At 36.5% G+C, this 17758-nt stretch overlaps 1 protein-coding gene across 1 annotated transcript in view; it reads left to right on the top strand.

The window, feature by feature from the left end:
• Positions 1 to 17758, top strand: part of TRIM61 (tripartite motif containing 61) — a 211285-nt gene that overhangs the window by 93810 nt on the left and 99717 nt on the right.

Raw genomic sequence — 17758 nt, 5'->3', positions numbered from 1 at the left:
AGGCCTAAGGCTACATTCCTTTTTTTTTTTTTTTTTTTTAAAGATTCATTTATTTATTTGAGAGAGAGAGAGAGTGCAGGAGCAGAGAGGAGGGAAGAGGCAGAGAGAGAATCTCAAGCATACTCCCTGCTGATCATGGAGCCCAATGTGGGGCTCAATCTCACCACCCTGGGACCATGACCTGAGCCGAAATCAAGAGTGAGACATTTAATCTCCTGAGCCACCCAGGCGCCCCCAAGGCTGCACTGTCACTGCATCACAGAATCAGATAGCTGCACCAGAAACTGGATGGCCTGCAACGCTTCAAATATTTGCTATCTGGCCTTTTATAGAAAAAGTTTGCTTATCCTTCATTACAGCAGCAAACATCATACTATACGTCCTTCCCATTCCCCACATGTGTAAGACACTGAGACAGCTATTTAATAGGAACTAGTTATTTCAGTATCTTTAAGGATTGTACCAAAACATTACCCCTAAATTGCAAATAAGCCAAAATAGACTCAGGTTTTATCCTACGTTCTCTTCTTGTTCAACACTGTGGTTAATGTCTGTGTATTTCTTTCCTCAAGAAATTAAAGCTTACAAATGATGTTGACATCTGGCAGGCATCAAAATTGTATCAACGGAAGGTCTGTATTGAGGTCATTTGTAATGGCACAAGGAGGACCAGTTCCCCATAGGATCTGACTATTTGTTTGCAAGGGAGGATGTGTTCTTTTATGGTTAATTATTGTGTGTCCAGCTCCTTATACTCTATGTTTAAATAGTTAAAACTAAATATTTTATAGCAATTTAAAAGCTTAGGGTTCTTTAAGAAGAAAATTCTGGGCTGATAATACAAACAATTTCTTGTTTTACTTGAGACTTCTTGGATTATGAAAATACCTGTACAACAACTGCATCTTTAACTGCAATAAAGTTTACTAACAATGGAATGAAAAAAATACACACAGTGAAGGCACATATGGAAATCATTACCTCATAAGAAGTTAAAGAAATGTAACTTAAAACAGTTGATGAAATACCATTTTTCCTATATGAAATTACAAAGAAAAAAATGCACTTGCTAAAATTGGTCATTTGGTAGTCACAGAGTAAATGTTGATATTCTTTTGTGAGGCTAACTTTATATGTTGACACTCAGATGATTTCCAAAAAGGTGTAAAATGCCATCCACAAGGATTCACTGGAGCATTTCAGGTTTTAGTGATCTATATGAAGTACTGGCTATTGAAAAGAAGGGGTCAATTCACATTCTAAGTTCAATCCCGTCCTGGATACAGGGTTGTTACCTAAAGTACAAGTCTAACATGCCTCTTCCCTGTTTAAAAATCCTTTGAAGGTTCCCAATAATCAGCTAAGTAAAATTCAGTTTCCATAGAGGCATTAAAGTCCCTGACATCTTAGCCTTTCTTCCTCTTATTGCCTGTCAACCTACTTGTGCAAAATAAATCTCCCTCCCTAAACCACTTAAACTCATCCTTATAGCAACTGGCCCCAAATCCCTTCTGCGTTACTATTCCCCCGTCCTTTCCTGAATCATTTACAAATGCTGTGCAGTTCACCCCTGAACAATGCGGGTGGGAACCGTGTGAGTCCACTTACACACAGATTTTTTGTTTGATAAACACAGTACGGTTTATAAATGTACTTTCTCTTTCTTATGTTTTCTTAATAACATTTTCTTTCCTGTAGCTTACATTATTGTGAAGATACAGTATATAATACATATGACATACAAAATATGTGTCAACTGTTTACGTTATCAGTAAGGCTTTTTGTCAACAGTAGGCTACTAGTACTTAAGTTTTTGGGGAGTCAAAAGTTATATGTGGGGGCGCACCTGATTGGTTAAGTCTGTACAGTATGCAACTCTTGATTTTGGGACTGTGAGTTGGAGCCTCATATTAGGCGTAGAGTTTTCTTTTAAAAAAAAAAAAAGGTTGTAAGTGGATTTTTGACTGGAGGGCAGCAAGATTGGCACTCCAACCCCGTATCGTTCAAGAGTCAATTGCATCTTCTTTCATCTTAAAAGAAATTCTCTCTGGATCTTAGACACCCTCCAGCTACCATCTTATTTCTCTCCTTTTTAAAAAAAATATTTTATTTATTTATTCATGAGAGAGAGAGAAAAAGAGAGAGAGAGGCAGAGACACAGGCAGAGGGAGAAGCAGGCTCCATGCAGGGAGCCCGACGTGGGACTCGATCCCAGGACCCCAGGATCACACCCTGGGCTGAAGGCAGGCATTAAACCACTGAGCCACCCAGGGATCCCCCTTATTTCTCTCCTTTTAAAACAAACTTTTTGAAAGAACAGCCTGTATTTTCTTAAATGATTTGTCCCTAATCTCTCTCCTCTTATTTTCTCTTGAACTTACCTTTTCTCTCTTTATTTACCTTTATTATGAATAAAATTAAACACAAACATAAAGAAAATGATGACATTAATGCCCATACGCCCATCTTCTGGCTTTCGCCAGATTATTTCAAAGCTGATTATAGATATATGAACATATTCTAAACAGCCTTTCAGACTCATCATCCCACCAACTGCTCATGTCAAAGTCAATAATGATCTATACTTCACTTACTTTGTGGAGTAAAAATTTTGTTTCTACTAAAATTATTTTCTAAGAACATAATGAACTAGATCTTTCTAAAATATCTAGCCGTTGCTTCTAGTTCTGAATTTTGTGGCATTCTAGAATAAATCCAGTTCCTCTTTTAAAATTATGTTTTATGAAAAATATATTTCAATATTTGGAGGAAAACTTTGTTTCTCCTTGAGCCTTGTCTTCTTCAGCCTAGCTTCTCTAGTTTCTCCAGTGAATCTTTATAAGACATAATTTGAATGTTTTGTCCCTTGCCATTCTGAGGGGCCCTCCTTTACTCCTGTAACTTTTCATATGGAACGTCAAAACCAGAAAACAAGGCTTGTCCAATTGATATGAACTCTTTCACAACTATAGTATTAAAAATGAAAATTCAACTAAGTAAATTTTATTTTATATTATTTTATTTTTTTAAAAGATTATATTTATTTATTCATGAGAGACACAGAGAGAGGGAGGCAGAGACACAGGCAGAGGGAGAAGCAGGCTCCATGCAGGGAGCCCGACGTGGGACTTGATTCCAGGTCTCCAGGATCACACCCTGGACCAAAGGTGGCGCTCAACCGCTGAGCCACCTGGGCTGCCCCTCAACTAAGTAAATTTTAAAGATCTTGTTGGCTTTATTCACAAGTTGGGCAGCATCTAATCAAGCAGATAGAAAGGAACTGCAAAGAGTTATATAAAGCAAGAGATTTTTATAGACAGAAAGGAGTGGGAATATGTAAATTATACTAAGCAAAAAGGTGGATTGGTTATTGCAAGGTTACTTTCCTGATAGGGGATTGCAGGAGTCTATTGGGCAAATTATCTAGCTCATACTAATCAGACAGTTTCTGATTGGCTTAAGAGTCCATTCCTGGGAGAGTTGGAACTATAATTAAGTCTCAGCTTGGTGGTGTGGGTTTTAAAATAAGTAACTCCATTTTGGGCCTGTTGTTTTGTCTTTAACAGTACTGAATATTTGTTGCTGTCATATATGTATGTCTGTGTGTGCTACAAAAATGTTTATTAGTAGTTGATCCAAGTACTGTTTTTTAATCCCATTATTTTCACTAGCAAGTAAATGTCTTGTTTTTTTTTTAATTTGGCAAGAGGCAAAAATGTAGTTGAATTTTAAAAGTTCACTTTAAAAAATTGTTTTATTTATTATTTTTTAATTAATTTCTTTTAGAGAGTGAGAAAGAACAAGTGAAAAGAAGTAGAGGGAGAGGGAGAGGAAGGGAATCTCTGGCAGACTTCTCTCTGAGTGTGGAGCCCGACAGGGAGCTTGATCCCAGGACCTGATTATGACCAGAGCCAAAACCAAGAGTTGGATGCTCAGTGGACTGAGTCACCCAGGTGCCTCTTAAGTTTTATTTTTTAAGTAATCCCTACACCTAACATGGGGTTTGAACTCACAACCCTGATATTGAGAGTAGTATGCTCTACTTACTGAAACAGCCAGTTGCCCCAAAGGTTTACTTTTTTTTCTGATTATAAAATAGATAACAGATGCGATAAATGTTCTAATATTACAGAAATGGTTTTTTTTATTACAGAAATGTTGACTTAGAACATAAATTTGTAATCTCTTTTGCACACACCTGTGGAAACAATTGGTGAAATATTACAGATTTTTTGTTGTGATTGTATTCAGGGAGAAGACTACTAAGAGCTTGGGCTTTGAAGTCTGATTGTCCTAAATTCTGACTCTGCCACTCACTAGCTGATGCTGTTTCTTTGTTCCTAAAGTGATGATTGGGGCACCCGGTGGGCTGAGTTGGTGGAGCATGTGACTCTTGATCTCGGGGTTATGAGTTTGAGCCCCACTTTGGTTGTACAGATTACTTAAAAATAAAATCTTTAAAAAAAATAAAGTCATAGTAATAATATATCTACCTTATCAAGGTGTTGTGACTCTTCAGTGAGGCAATATAAGATACTCTGTATACGTGGCATTATATTAAGTTTTTATTTAAACTTAGCCACTTTTTATGTTTACATAACATGTATTATATATTGATTTATAGACATGAGAGTTATAGAGAATTTTATTTATTTAGCAATATCCACCTTAAAATTCATTTATATTATATTGATTTAATTATCAATTTCTATCACATTCCATTTTTTAAGATTTATTTATTTATTTGAGAAAGAGAGAGAAAGAGATGGAGAGCAGGGTAGAGGGAGAGGGAGAGGGAGAGAATTTCAAGCAGATTCTCCACTGAGCATGGAATCCGACTTAGGGCTCAATATCACAACCTGACTCATATAGATCATGACCTGACCCAAAATCAAGAGTCGGACACTTAACTGAGTCACACAGGTGCCCCATTCGCTATTTTAATCGTTGCACATTATGGTAGGTAGTAATGTAATATTATAGAAATGTACCTTAGTTTATTTAAACAATACTCATCTGATGGCCATTGATTATAGTTTCAGTGACATGGTGGGGGTTGCTTATACCAGCTCATAAGAGTTGATTGTCACATCTTTTCCTAACTCTGTGTGTAGCTGACATCATGTTGGTAGCTTGAAATGGGCCATAGTGACAGGATTTACAACCTTGAAAACTGGCAAATGCTACATGAGGACTCCCCTTTCCCACCTCCACCCACACATATATCGTTTACCAGAACACCACTGTGTAGTCCCCCAAATTTTGTTATAACATATAATTAACATTCTGGAACATATATATATATTTGCACATTGGTGAGGGTATTTCCAAAGAAATATCCTTAAAAGAAAAAGAAACAGAAAAAAAAAAAAACCCACCCCAAACAAAACAACAAACAGTGGTTACTTCCTTCCCCCCAACCAGGTTATGAGTCAGAAACTGAGGGAAAATGTTTTTCTCTCTTTATAGGGCATCCTTTCCCCACTTGCTGAGTCCCACTGATGCTGGTCTTTGTGCCAAGGAATTACGGTAACTTGGCATCAATATTGTCATTATTTTCAATTAATGTAGGGGCATATGTACCCAGAAAGATTTGATTGAAATCTTTTGGCTTTAGATGTAACTTTTGGGGGAAGAAAAAGATGCTTTTCCAGACATACCTCCCTTCAGTTTTTTCCCTTACATAAATGGATCACAGAGGGCAAAGTGAAAGGAAATGTAAATTTGAACCCATACTAAATTCCTTTCCTATTCATATTGTAATGAAAAGTTGCTAATCAATCACATCACAAAAACAAACTTCTTTTTAACTTATTCTCTGAACACAAAATGGGCTTGTAAAACACAGATTAGTTCTTAAAGAAACACAGAGGTACACAATGGGGAAGATCTATCACAGACGCATTGGGAGGGCTGATGAAAGATGAACATAAAAAAAAGAAAAGATGAACATAGGAGAAAGTAAACTAATCCCGAGTTCATTGTCCCCACCTTCCGTCTTTGTACCCTACCCAGGAGGTTTTGTGAAAGCAGTATAGAACTGAATGGGAGACAAATGGCTAGTTTGTGCTGAACAGTTTTGTGCTATTCGTATTTGCCCCTACTTATTTTGAGAAACTCAGATAATTTATTTGACACTTTTAGATAGGGCTGTCACTTAGAAGAAGGAAGGCCAGATTCTAGGGTCTGGGTAAGCCTCTCTGAAAAGAAAGGGGAACAGGTCGGAATAGAATACATTTAAACCTCATTTAAACCTCAATTGCATCCCAGAGCTGCACAGTACAGCTGAGTTCTTTACAACCCAAAGCACACAGTGGCAATTTTAATTTGATTTTAATTTAATTGAAAATTCCAAATGAAGTCTCCAAATTTTGGAGAGCAAAGATAGGAACGTGACCAGGAGCAAACAAAATCTTATTTGAGTGAATATTAGAGCAGTTAGAGAGAGAAAATACAAGAAAAAGAAAAAAAAAATAATCTCACTGAACATTTCCTAACCTCATGGAATATTGCTACAAGGATATCCCAAATGTTCAACTGAGTTGTGAAGACCTCCCTATTTTCCTCTTGTTCTTGTTGAAATGCATGTGACTTTTGTTCTCATAAAGCAAAACCAATAGACTTTGCTAAAAAGTTATGATCCCTGCTTCTAATTGTTTGGAGAGCAAAAAAAATTAAAGTCAGAATGTGTTTGTTCTGTAAGGTGAATGTGGTTAAAAGGAAATTGCTAGAAAGTTGAAAAAAAATCGGAAAATTGGTAAACATTTAAAATTATATTTGTCTCCAGACAATGTAAATTAGGACTTGGTTATACATGGATCTGGGGGGAAGAGGGGGACCTGAAATGCTAATTACAACTTGAAATAAACTTGAATAATAGCTGAAGGCTTTTCTGTTTGCTCTTGTAGCTTCTCAGACTTTTCTTTTGGTTCCAGTCCATGAAGTCTCATCCCTATGACCCTTGAGCAAGTTGAGTGGCTTCCAACAAAACTCAGTCATGGGTGACGTTTAATTAAGCAGGAGGGGATGCACAGAGAACATTTACAGGGCTCTAGCTTTGTGACTTAAGATAGGCATTATCAGTATTTATTTCTCGTGTAAATAAATATGAAAGAATGCTTTGGTCCATCAACCTAACCATTGGCCGTGCCTTGATGTGGTAACTCCCCAGGTAGTTGCTCTGGGATTAGGCACTTTTTTTTTTTTTTTTTAACCAAATCAAAGCTTGTAAAAACAAAGAACAATGCCAACAATAATTGTAGGATGTCACTAAAAGTTTTCTTCATCAGCTTGTGGCAGTGACAATTCCTGAATGAGTCTTCTGTATCCATAGAATGTACACATAGTCCTGAACGACTGCAGGAGTAGAATGGTTACATCATGTCATCGGTATGATTCTTTTGAATAGGCACTGCTTCATTTGTTTTCTGGCTCATGTGTCTCTTCTAGGTACCTTTTTTTTTTTTTTTTCCATTTTCTTCTAAGCCTCTTTGGCATAATTTTTTTTCTTTGAGGCGTGCTTATTTTTAATGTGCATAACAGCATCCGTGATGATAAAAATAGTGCAGGGACAGCATGAAAGTATGCCAAAGTAAACAGAGTCATGGCCACCTCCAGCGGAATGATCACAGCTCTAATAAAATCACAGTCGCATAGTTTAGGCTGGAAGTTTGCAAACTAGCAGAAAAAACACATTACTCCTTTCCCTTCCTGTCATATAATCTACAATATAGCTGTCCTGAGAAAGATATATATAGTCCTAGCACCTTAGTCCTGTGAATGGTACTCCCTTGTTCCAAATAAAGTGAAGCTTCCTGTCAGCAGTTCTGCGTGGTTTTCACGCCCCCTAAACGGGATTGAAGGCAGTTGATAGTAGTACTGGTGGTCAAGGCTCTGCCTGAGTGATTGATTTCCATTGTGCTCTTCAGCTGCCTTCATATTTCCCAGATCTTAGACATAATTTCACTTAACAAAAAAGTAAAGAAAGGCTTTCAACAGTGTTCACAATGGATGGGACTGGGAAAAGGAGCTTAAGTTCTCTGGCATTTGAACAATCTTAGAGGTCCTTTTGTTTGCTGTGTCTGGCTAGCGGAATTTTATTGGAACAATAGTGGAATAAAGAAATAGTTCTAAAGAAGAATTTCATTTTCCTGACTTTTGCCATATCGAAGTAATAAAGAATCTTATTTATTTATTTATTTATTTATAAAGAATTTAAATAACACACAGAACAGCCATGAAAACTGAATTTAAAACCATAGGGCATAGAAAATATCAAGGATATTTTATAAGACAGATACTCATAATAGCTGCCTTTTACTGGTCTTTTCCTATACAGGGCCAGTTGCTGTGTTTCATATACACTACGGCTTTTAAACTTCCCTACCATCCTAGGAGCTAGCTCTGAATTATGATCTCCATCACCTCCATGATGAAGTGAAGTTAGGCTGGGAGAGTTCAATAACTTGTCCCCAGTCTCAAGGGGGATAACTATATAATAACTTATCTGTTTATAAAATATAAAATACAAAATTATGCAAAGGATTGTAAATAATGAAATACTATTAAAAAGGTGATTTTGAGAGTATGAACATTCTGGGAGGGAATCTGCTTTCCAGGAAGGAAAAAGGAATCTCTGAGGCTCCCTGTGAAACTATACATTTTCCCTAAATGTAAATAAAAGAAGTGTTTTGTATCTTTAGTTCATAGTCCATCTAATGTCTTCTTCTGGTCAGAAATCAGGACTTTGAAAGCATCAGTTTCTTTTTTGCTTTCTCAGGTTTTGTAGGGACAGTTTGAGTTTTCATATACATTAATCAGTGAATAATCTCCTGGAATTTGTTTTAAGTTTAGTTTTTGTTTTTTAAGTAAGCTCTATGACCAATGTGGGGTTAGAAGGGTTTGAACTCACGACCCTGAGATCAAGAGTCGCATGCCATAGGGACTGAACCAACTAGGCGCCTCTGGAATCAGTTTTAACTTACTCTGGACCTGGTTCTTCTGAAAAGCATCATTTGCTCTTTTGAAACTAATTTGATCTAATTTAAATTTAAGCTGGAAAATGTTACCTTTCCTTTAGTTATTTTACATGCTCTACTATTATTCCCTGCCCATAAAGGTAATCCTAACGGGTTTGCTCATCTATTAAAGTCCAGCAAAGATTTCTGTATCTGGACTCTCTTTTGGGAAACCAGTTATCTTTTAGTCAATATTTCAGGAAGCTTTCTGCTCTGTGCAAATACTGGGAAGTTGCCTATTTTTAAGCTACAGAACTGATTCTTTTTTTTTTTTTTAAGATTTATTTTTTTATTCTTTATGATAGAGAGAGAGAGAGAGAGGCAGAGACACAGGAGGAGGGTGAAGCAGGCTCCATGCAGGGAGCCCGATGTGGGACTCAATCCCGGAACTCCAGGATCACGCCCTAGGCCAAAGGCAGGCGCCAAACCGCTGAGCCACCCAGGGATCCCCAGAACTATATTTCTGAATGTGCTTTAGACGTTGAATTATGTTTTCTGAAAACTTAAGGCACAATATGTATTTGCAGTGGTCATATGATATTAAGGCATCACCATAAGATGAAATAAAGTGATTAGAAGGTGATTAGCCTGTTAAGACATACTGAAATTCAGTAATTATGGTTTTGTTTCTATATTCTCTGTATATAAAACAGATGTTAGTATATACTTATGTATGTATGTATGTATGTATGTATGTATTTTGAGAGAGACAGAACAGGAGCATATGTGAGGGTGGGGGGGGCAGAAGGAAAGGGAGAGAGAATCCCAAGCAAGTTCCATGCTCAGTGTACCCAACCTGTTCAATATTTTTTAAATAAAAATGAATATTAAAAAATAAAGTAATTGGAGTGCCTGGCTGGTTTAGTCAGTAGAGCTTGTGACTCTTGATCTTGGTGTTGTCAGTTTGAGCACCACTTGAGGCATAGAGATTACTTAAAAAAAAAAAAGAAGATATTGAACAGCTAAATAAAATATTGTACATAATGTTTTTTTCCCCCAAATGTATCTTATATAAATGATCTGAAGTCCTCTGACATTATTGGATCTTAACACATTTCTGCATCACATATGAGATTCTTGTCTCTCACCATAAAGACTTGAAAGATTAAATAAGAAAGTGGCATGCAGTTTAGCATATGGTTTAGTTTAGTTTGCAGTGGTAGGTATAATAGCTAATCTTGGTCTTATTAAAAATAACTAATATTAGAGAAATTTTTTTACTGTTCTGTACCTCAAAGTCATCACAAAAAATGCCTTTGGAATTACACTGTCATTACCATTTATGATGGCAATAACTACATTGTGAGAATCTTTCCTTTATATTATTGAAACTCACATAATTTTCAGTTTCATACTATACCTGTGGATGACTTGAAAAATGACAAGTGATTACAAACTGAGCTGTAGCTCCAGATAAAGCCTAAGTGCATGTGTAGTTTCATTTGTTACAATCAAATGCTCTTATTTTCATTAGCTATTTGACATTTTTATTCCAAGAGCTGCTGATTTTAGTTTTCAAGTTACCAGTTCTTCGGCTTGATTTTGAAGCCTTTTATTTTTGCTCATGAGTCCTCACAAATCTGGTTTGAAACAAACGTTTGGCAAATTGAAAAAAAAAAAGCACAATGGTGTATTATATAAATTATCAAAGCCTGGAAATTAAAAAGAAATTCATACAAATTAAAAAAAATTAGATTTCCATTAGTAAACTTTGTGATGTTAGTGTAATCTGGTATTATTTATTATGCATACTCTAATCCTGATAAACATTCATTCTATACAGATATTAGAATAGGATGTGTTCCTAGGTTTAGATAAACAGTTTTCAATGATGTTTTGTTCAGATAATACTTATTATTATGCTTCCAAAGAGGAAATAAATCCTCACAGTTCTTCCAAACAAGTCAAGCAAGTGAATGTGAATATTTCACCACCAAGTTCATTATTTGATATGCTAAGACATGATCCCAAAGCACAGTACTCAGAAGTACTTAATAAATTTACAAGTCAATTTCCTGCTAGTCTCTATTAGACACTTTAAACAAGCTTCATTAAATTACTAGGGGAAAAAATGTAGAGTCTATTGACCTACATTCCCAGACCTTTTGTCATTCATTTAAGAGACACTTAAAACAATGATACGAGGTTTATTTAACTATTCTCTCCTGCCGCCATTATTACCTAGGAGAGATAACACTGATAAGACATCAGAGAGCCTCTTAACCAAAGTCTTAGCTCTTGGAAAAACTTCAGGACCTGATTCTTCTGATTCAGTAAAAGAGAAAGAAAACTTTTCCTCTCCCCCTTCTTCTGTTCTCCTTGATATCCTTACATACACCTGATTTTCAAGATTTGGTTGATAGAAGGTTCATTACTTTATTTTTTAATTTTCATTTTTTTTTAAAGATTTTATTTATTTGGGAGAGAGAGAGAGCATGAGAAAGAGAACACGAGCAGGGAGGTGGGGTGGGGAAGTGGCAGAGAGAGAAACAGACTTCCCACTGAGCAGGGAGCCAGATGTGAAACTCGATCCCAGGACCCTGAGATCATGACCTCAGCTGAAGGCAGACGCTCAACCCACTGAGCCACCCAGGAGCCCAGATTGATTTCTTTAGATGTGCTTCCCATTCCATAGATTAAGTAACATGAGATCCATTTCCTAATTGAGGTTTATTTAACCGAGGTATAGGATAATGACAAATTCCACAAGACTAGGCCCAGATGAGTCTTCACACAATAGTTGGATATCCACACTTCTTTGTTCTAGCACACGAGTTTGGCAGACATTTCCCCCATGAGTATTACTTTGTTTGAGTTCGTGCTTCTGCTCCTTCATAGTTAAAAACATGCTGGATGCTAGTATTAGCATTACTTTTATCTAACGGGGGTCTTATTGAATGCCTCCAAAATCAGAACCAAAAAAGTATTTTGAATAGAATCATGTATCATACCAACTGTGTAGAAAGTACCATTTTAGTCATTTTGGCCAAAGTAAGGGATTAAGACAAGCCTATCACTATGAACTTCAAATAGAATACCCTGGGAATTTATTCAAAACATAGGGCTCTGGCATCTCTAAAAAAGTACCTTCAACAATAAGCCAATCAGGTATAGAAGGAGAATAGAGCATTTGAGGCAGAATGAATTGTAAGCAGGGGGTCAAACAGTGTAGGGAGTGTCAGGATAGCTAAGGATAGATGTCTACTGGGGCCAAGACTGGGAGTGAGCTAGCGTGGTCTGAGATTAGGATGAAGAGCTCAAAGGCACCAGATTTTGTAGGGCCTAGTTGGCTGAGTTAAGGAGTTTTAGCTTTATCATAAACATAGTACAAAGATAGAATTTAAGGTGTCTGTTATGGGATGGAGGCTGTTGGAGGATGGATAGGATGACTGGACATGGGATGAGTGCTGACAAGTTTTTGAACAGATGGCTCTGGCTGCATGGTGAAAACAAATGGGAAGAGAGCCAGGGCAGTCGGGGTCTTCCTCAGTTGTCTTGATGAGGAATGATTGTAGCTGGGACTCGGGTGGTGGTGCTAGAGGGAAGAGAAGTGATGGATTAGATCTCTAAGGTTCTTTGTAGTTTCAAAAGTTTATGAAAAGATGAAGGAGAGTAATTTGATGAGTAATGGAAAAAATGCTAAAGATAAAGTGGGAATAATTATGACTTTTTTGGTATGTGGAATGAAGCTTGTTTTTTAATAGGAAGTTTCTGATCTCTAATGCACAAAGGGTAAAATGGTACAATTTGTTTTAGGAAACCTGGAAAAAAAGAGTTATCCAACTCAAACCAGTTTATATCCAACAACATGCTACACTGAGAAATTAAGATTAATGGAGGCTTTCTTTGTAGACAGTTAATTTTAAGTTCCTTATATGATTAGGCCAAGGAAGATAAATTTTGGTATTTATAACAATAGATTTAATTGGCATACTTAATCAAAATTACAGTTTTTTTTAAATGAATTCCTTGCTTAAAACATGATGCAATGATATGATTAGTGAAATCACTCCTATTTGACCCATAGCATTAATGAGAATTCAAAGTTGAGAAGCCTGAATAATTTGGTCTACAGGGTACTGACATGTGTTCACCATATGGTCTAAGTTGTTTAGAGTTACGTTATTTAAACCACAGCAAGAATAGTAGCAACAACAAAGTACTTGCGCTTTTTTGAGTTTTTTTTCCTAAGTGCAAAGGAATTTTTCTCTTGATAGAAAGCATTTGCTCTGGCTGACAAGTCTCCATGAATTTTCTTTCGGTCGTCCCTTGGCCCAAATGTTGTGCCTCTATGAAGAACTTGCAGTTTCCTACATGGAACTGATTCTAGGACTTGGACCCTTAGGGGCACAAGGAAGCATGTTTTATTTCTTTCCAGAAAATTCCAAGGTCAATCCTTTTTCAGACTTTTATTTAAAATATACCTATTGAAAATGTAAGTTTTTTGTTATTCTCTCGTCTTTCATGTTGAAACGTACATAATTTCATCCTCCTCTTCCCTCTCCCATTGCAGAAAATCACAGTCATGCTTCTAGTCAGAGGATCTGTAAGACAATGGCAGGAGCAATCTTTAGTTCTTTGCTCAAAAGAGCAAAAAGTTGGTCTTCCACTGTTGTCACCTTAGGGACCTCTACAGTCAGAGCTCCCCTGCTTTGTCTGTGATCCCAAGAAATAATTTTGTTTTTAATTTTAATTCCAGTAGAGTTAACATGCATTGTTATATTAGTTTCAGGTGTGAAATCTAGTGATTCAACAATTCCATACATCACCCTGTGCTCATATGTGAACTCTCCTTAATCCCCATCACCTATTTCACCCATCCCCCCCACCTCTCCTCTGGTAACCATCAGTGTGTTCTTTATAGTTAACAGTCTGTTTCTTGCTTTGTCTCTTATTTTTTTCCCTTTTGTTTGTTTTGTTTCTTAAATTCCACATGAGTGAAATCATATGGTATTTGTCTTTCTCTGACTGACTGACTTTGCTTAGCATTATACTCTGTAGCTCCATCCTTGTCATTGAAAATGGCAAGATTTCCTTCTTTTTTATGGCTAAATAACATTCCGATATATATATATATATATATATATATATATATATATATATATGCCACTTTCTTTATCCAATCTTCAGTCGATGGACACTTGGGCTGCTTCTGTAATTTGGCAATTATAAAGAATGCCACAATATAGGGTTGCATGTATCCCTTGAAATTAGTGTTTTTGTATTTTTGGGTAAATACCCACTAATGCAATTACTGGATCATAGGGTAGTTCTCTTTTTAGGTTTCTAAGGAAATTCCACACTGTTTTCCACAATGGCTGCACCAGTTTGCATTTCCACCAACAGTGCACAAGGGTCTCTTTCTCTTCACATTCTCACCAACACTTGCTGGATCTTGTGTTTTTGATTTTAGCCATTCAGACAGGTGTGAGGTGAGATCTCATTATAGTTTTGATTTGCATTTCCCTGATGGTCAGTGATGTGGAGCATCTTTTCATGTGTCTGTTGGCCATTTGGATGTTCTCTTTGAAGAAATGTCTGTTCATGTCCTCTATCCATTTTTTAATGGGATTATTTGTTTTATGGGTGTTTGAGATGTATAAGTTCTTTATAGATTTTGTATATTAACCCTTTATCAGATATGTCACATTTACAAATATCTTCTTTTATTCCATAGGTTATCTTTTAGTTTTGTTGATTGTTTCCTTTGTTGTGCAGAAGCTTTTTATTTTGATGTAGTCCCAATAGTTTATTTTTGCTTTATTTTTTTCTTGCCTCAAGAGACATATCTAGAAAAATCTGGCTATGGCCGACATCAGAGAAATTACTTCCTGTGTAATTTCTAGGATTTTTCTGGTTTCAGGTCTCACATTTAGGTCTTTAATCCATTTTGAGTTGTTTTTTTTTTTTAATTTATTTATTTATTTATTTTTTTGTATTGTGCAAGAAAGTGGTTCAGTTTCATTCTTTTGCACAGAGCTGACCAGTTTTCCAACATCATTTGTTGAAGAGACTTTTTCCCATTGTATATTCTTTGCTGTGTTGTCAAAAGTTAATTGATTATGTAATTGTGGGTTTATATGAGTTTTCTATTCTTTTCTATTGGTCTATGTGTCTATTTTTGTGCCAGTACCATACTGTTTTGATCACTATAGCTTTGTAATATAACTTGAAGTCTGGAATTGTGATACCTCCAGCCCTCCAGCTTTGCTTTCCTTTTCCCAAGGAGTAGTTTTAATCTCCTTTGCCAAATATTAGCAGTTATTAACTCTCTTTCAAAATCTTGGATAATATTTGAGGTATTCATTCAAGGTCCTCCCATCATACCACCCCTCCACATATACAACCATAAAAGATCCTAAAGTCATGCATGGAACATGTCCAAGGAACTGGATGAAGGGGTATAGAATACCCAAAATTAACCCTCTGAGGCTAAACTCATCATCAATTCTTTTGTAAACATAAATTTGTGGTCCAAAATATTATGGACTGAAATCTATATCTACAAATTTATCTTAAATTTATGATCTTCTGAGCAAATTTCCACCTCTCCTTTGGGGAATGCCTTTTCCCTTACTGAAAGGTAATTTGAAATCTTAGGTGTGAGTAGAAAGATTATTCTTAGTTTGCTAATGGTTTCATTACTAATAAGTCATTAATTTTTTTTTAAGTTTCTAAGTTTAATTTTTACAATCTAATTTAATGTGGCCCTTAGTTCTCCTTTTTGAAGTCTTATGTAGGTTGAGACATGTTCATATAAATGTTTTCTTCCATTAATGTTTCAAGAGGGAGAAGCTCTATAGAGTAGAGCTTTTTTTTTTTTTTTTTTTAAATTTTAAGTAGGCTCTGTGCTTAACATCATATCCTGAGGTCAAGAGTCACATGCTCACCTGACTGAGCCAGCCAGGTGCCCCAAAGCAGAACATTTTTTTTTTTAAGATTTTATTTATTTATTTGACAGCATGCATAAGCAGGGAGAGGTACAGAGGGAGAGGGAGAAACAGGCTCCCCACTGAGCAGGAAGCCCAAAATGGGGCTCAATCCTAGGACTTTGGGATCATGCCCTGAGCTGAAGGCAGATGCTCAACTGACTGGGCCACCCAGATGCCCCAAAGCAGAACTTCTTGGCAGCATAGCAGAGTCTCCTGAACTTTCGAAAAATGCAAATTCCTAGATTCTACTCTAGACCTACTAAATGAAACTATTGGAGGTAGGAGCAGTGGGGAGGAAGCTTTAGAGTTGCCTTTTTTTTTTTTTAAGTGAGGTCTGTGCCCAACATGAGGCTTGAACTTGTGAGATCAAGGGTCCCATGCTTTACTGACTGAGCCAGGCAGGAGCCCTAAGAGTTTGCATTTGTCAAATGCTTCCCAGGTCATTATGATGTAACCATTCACTCATTTATAGATTGCTTTGGATATCCTGTAAGCATTTTCCTGTGCAGAATTAACTGATCTGGAAATCCTTTATCTTTGGAAGTGAAACCACTTTAGGATATTGTAATGGGCTGAATTATGTCCTCCTTGAAATTCAGGGTGAACTACTAACCTCCAGCACTTTAGAATGTGATCATATTTGGAGATAAGATCTTTAAAGAAATGATTAAGTTACTAGGAGGCCATCAGAGAGAGGTCCTAATTCAGTATGACTGGTATCTGAACAAGAAGAAGAGATACTGGGGTGCTGGAGAATGGCCCTCCAATGTAAACTCAGAACACCACGATCTTACACTTCTAGCCTCCAGAACTGAGAGCAAATAAATTTCTGTTATTATTATTATTTTTTAAGATTTATTATATATTCATGAGAGACACAGAGAGAGAGAGGCAGAGACACAGGCAGAGGGAGAAGCAGGCTCCCTGCAGGGAGCCCGATGTGGGACTTGATCCTTGAACTCGCGGGATCATGACCTGAGCCAAAGGCAGATGCTCAACCACTGAGGCTTGAGATCCAGGCATCCCAAATTTCTGTTATTTAGAGACACACAGTCTGGGATGTTTTGTTATGGCAGCCCTACCAAACCACTACAAATGTCATATACCATAGGGTAGAGCCACATATCAGGGACAATAGAAGCCTTTAATTTTAGTGTTAGGCACAATGTTAATTAAAAAAAAAAATCTATCTGGAACTAAATCTATTCCTTTTGAGTTCCTAGCTCTCCCTTTATAATGGAACAGGATTAAGCATTTTAAGAACATGTGCAGAGAAGACTGTTCATGGTGAAAGCCTGTGTATAATGAATTTTGACCTCAAATTTGAGAAATTAAATTACAAATCTACCTTTAATGATTGACCATTAAAGCTTAAACAATTAATTGTGGTTTGATAAATTCAGATAGTCACCTATTGAAGACATAACTATATAAATTTACTAGTAATCTTCATTGATTATAAGATTTAAAAAGTGTAGAGTAGTCTAATTCTTGATACAGCCAAGGGAAAAAAGGCCATATCACAGTGTAACGAATAAATAGATGAATACAAAAGTACTCACTTTCTCAGCAAACTATAACCATAATAGAAGCTGAGAGAACAATGTATTTCTTAGCATAAGGTATTAGGTGCCTTGAAAAGAAGTACAATTGACTTTGTAATGATAACTTCTTGGGACCTACTGTCATGTTCTAAGATGTTGTTAATTATTTCAGGCAAAACTTTTGTAGGAAGTTCTTATTCTCTCTTTTCCTCTCCTAAGTGCTTCCAGAATCACTGTACTTTTGACAGCATATACAGCATATACA

This window comes from Canis lupus, chromosome 15 (genome assembly GCF_003254725.2).
Source record: "Canis lupus dingo isolate Sandy chromosome 15, ASM325472v2, whole genome shotgun sequence".
In the NCBI taxonomy this organism is placed as follows: Eukaryota; Metazoa; Chordata; class Mammalia; order Carnivora; family Canidae; genus Canis; species Canis lupus.
The sequence above is the reverse complement of the archived record's forward strand: the minus strand, read 5'-3'. Positions and strand labels throughout refer to the sequence as shown.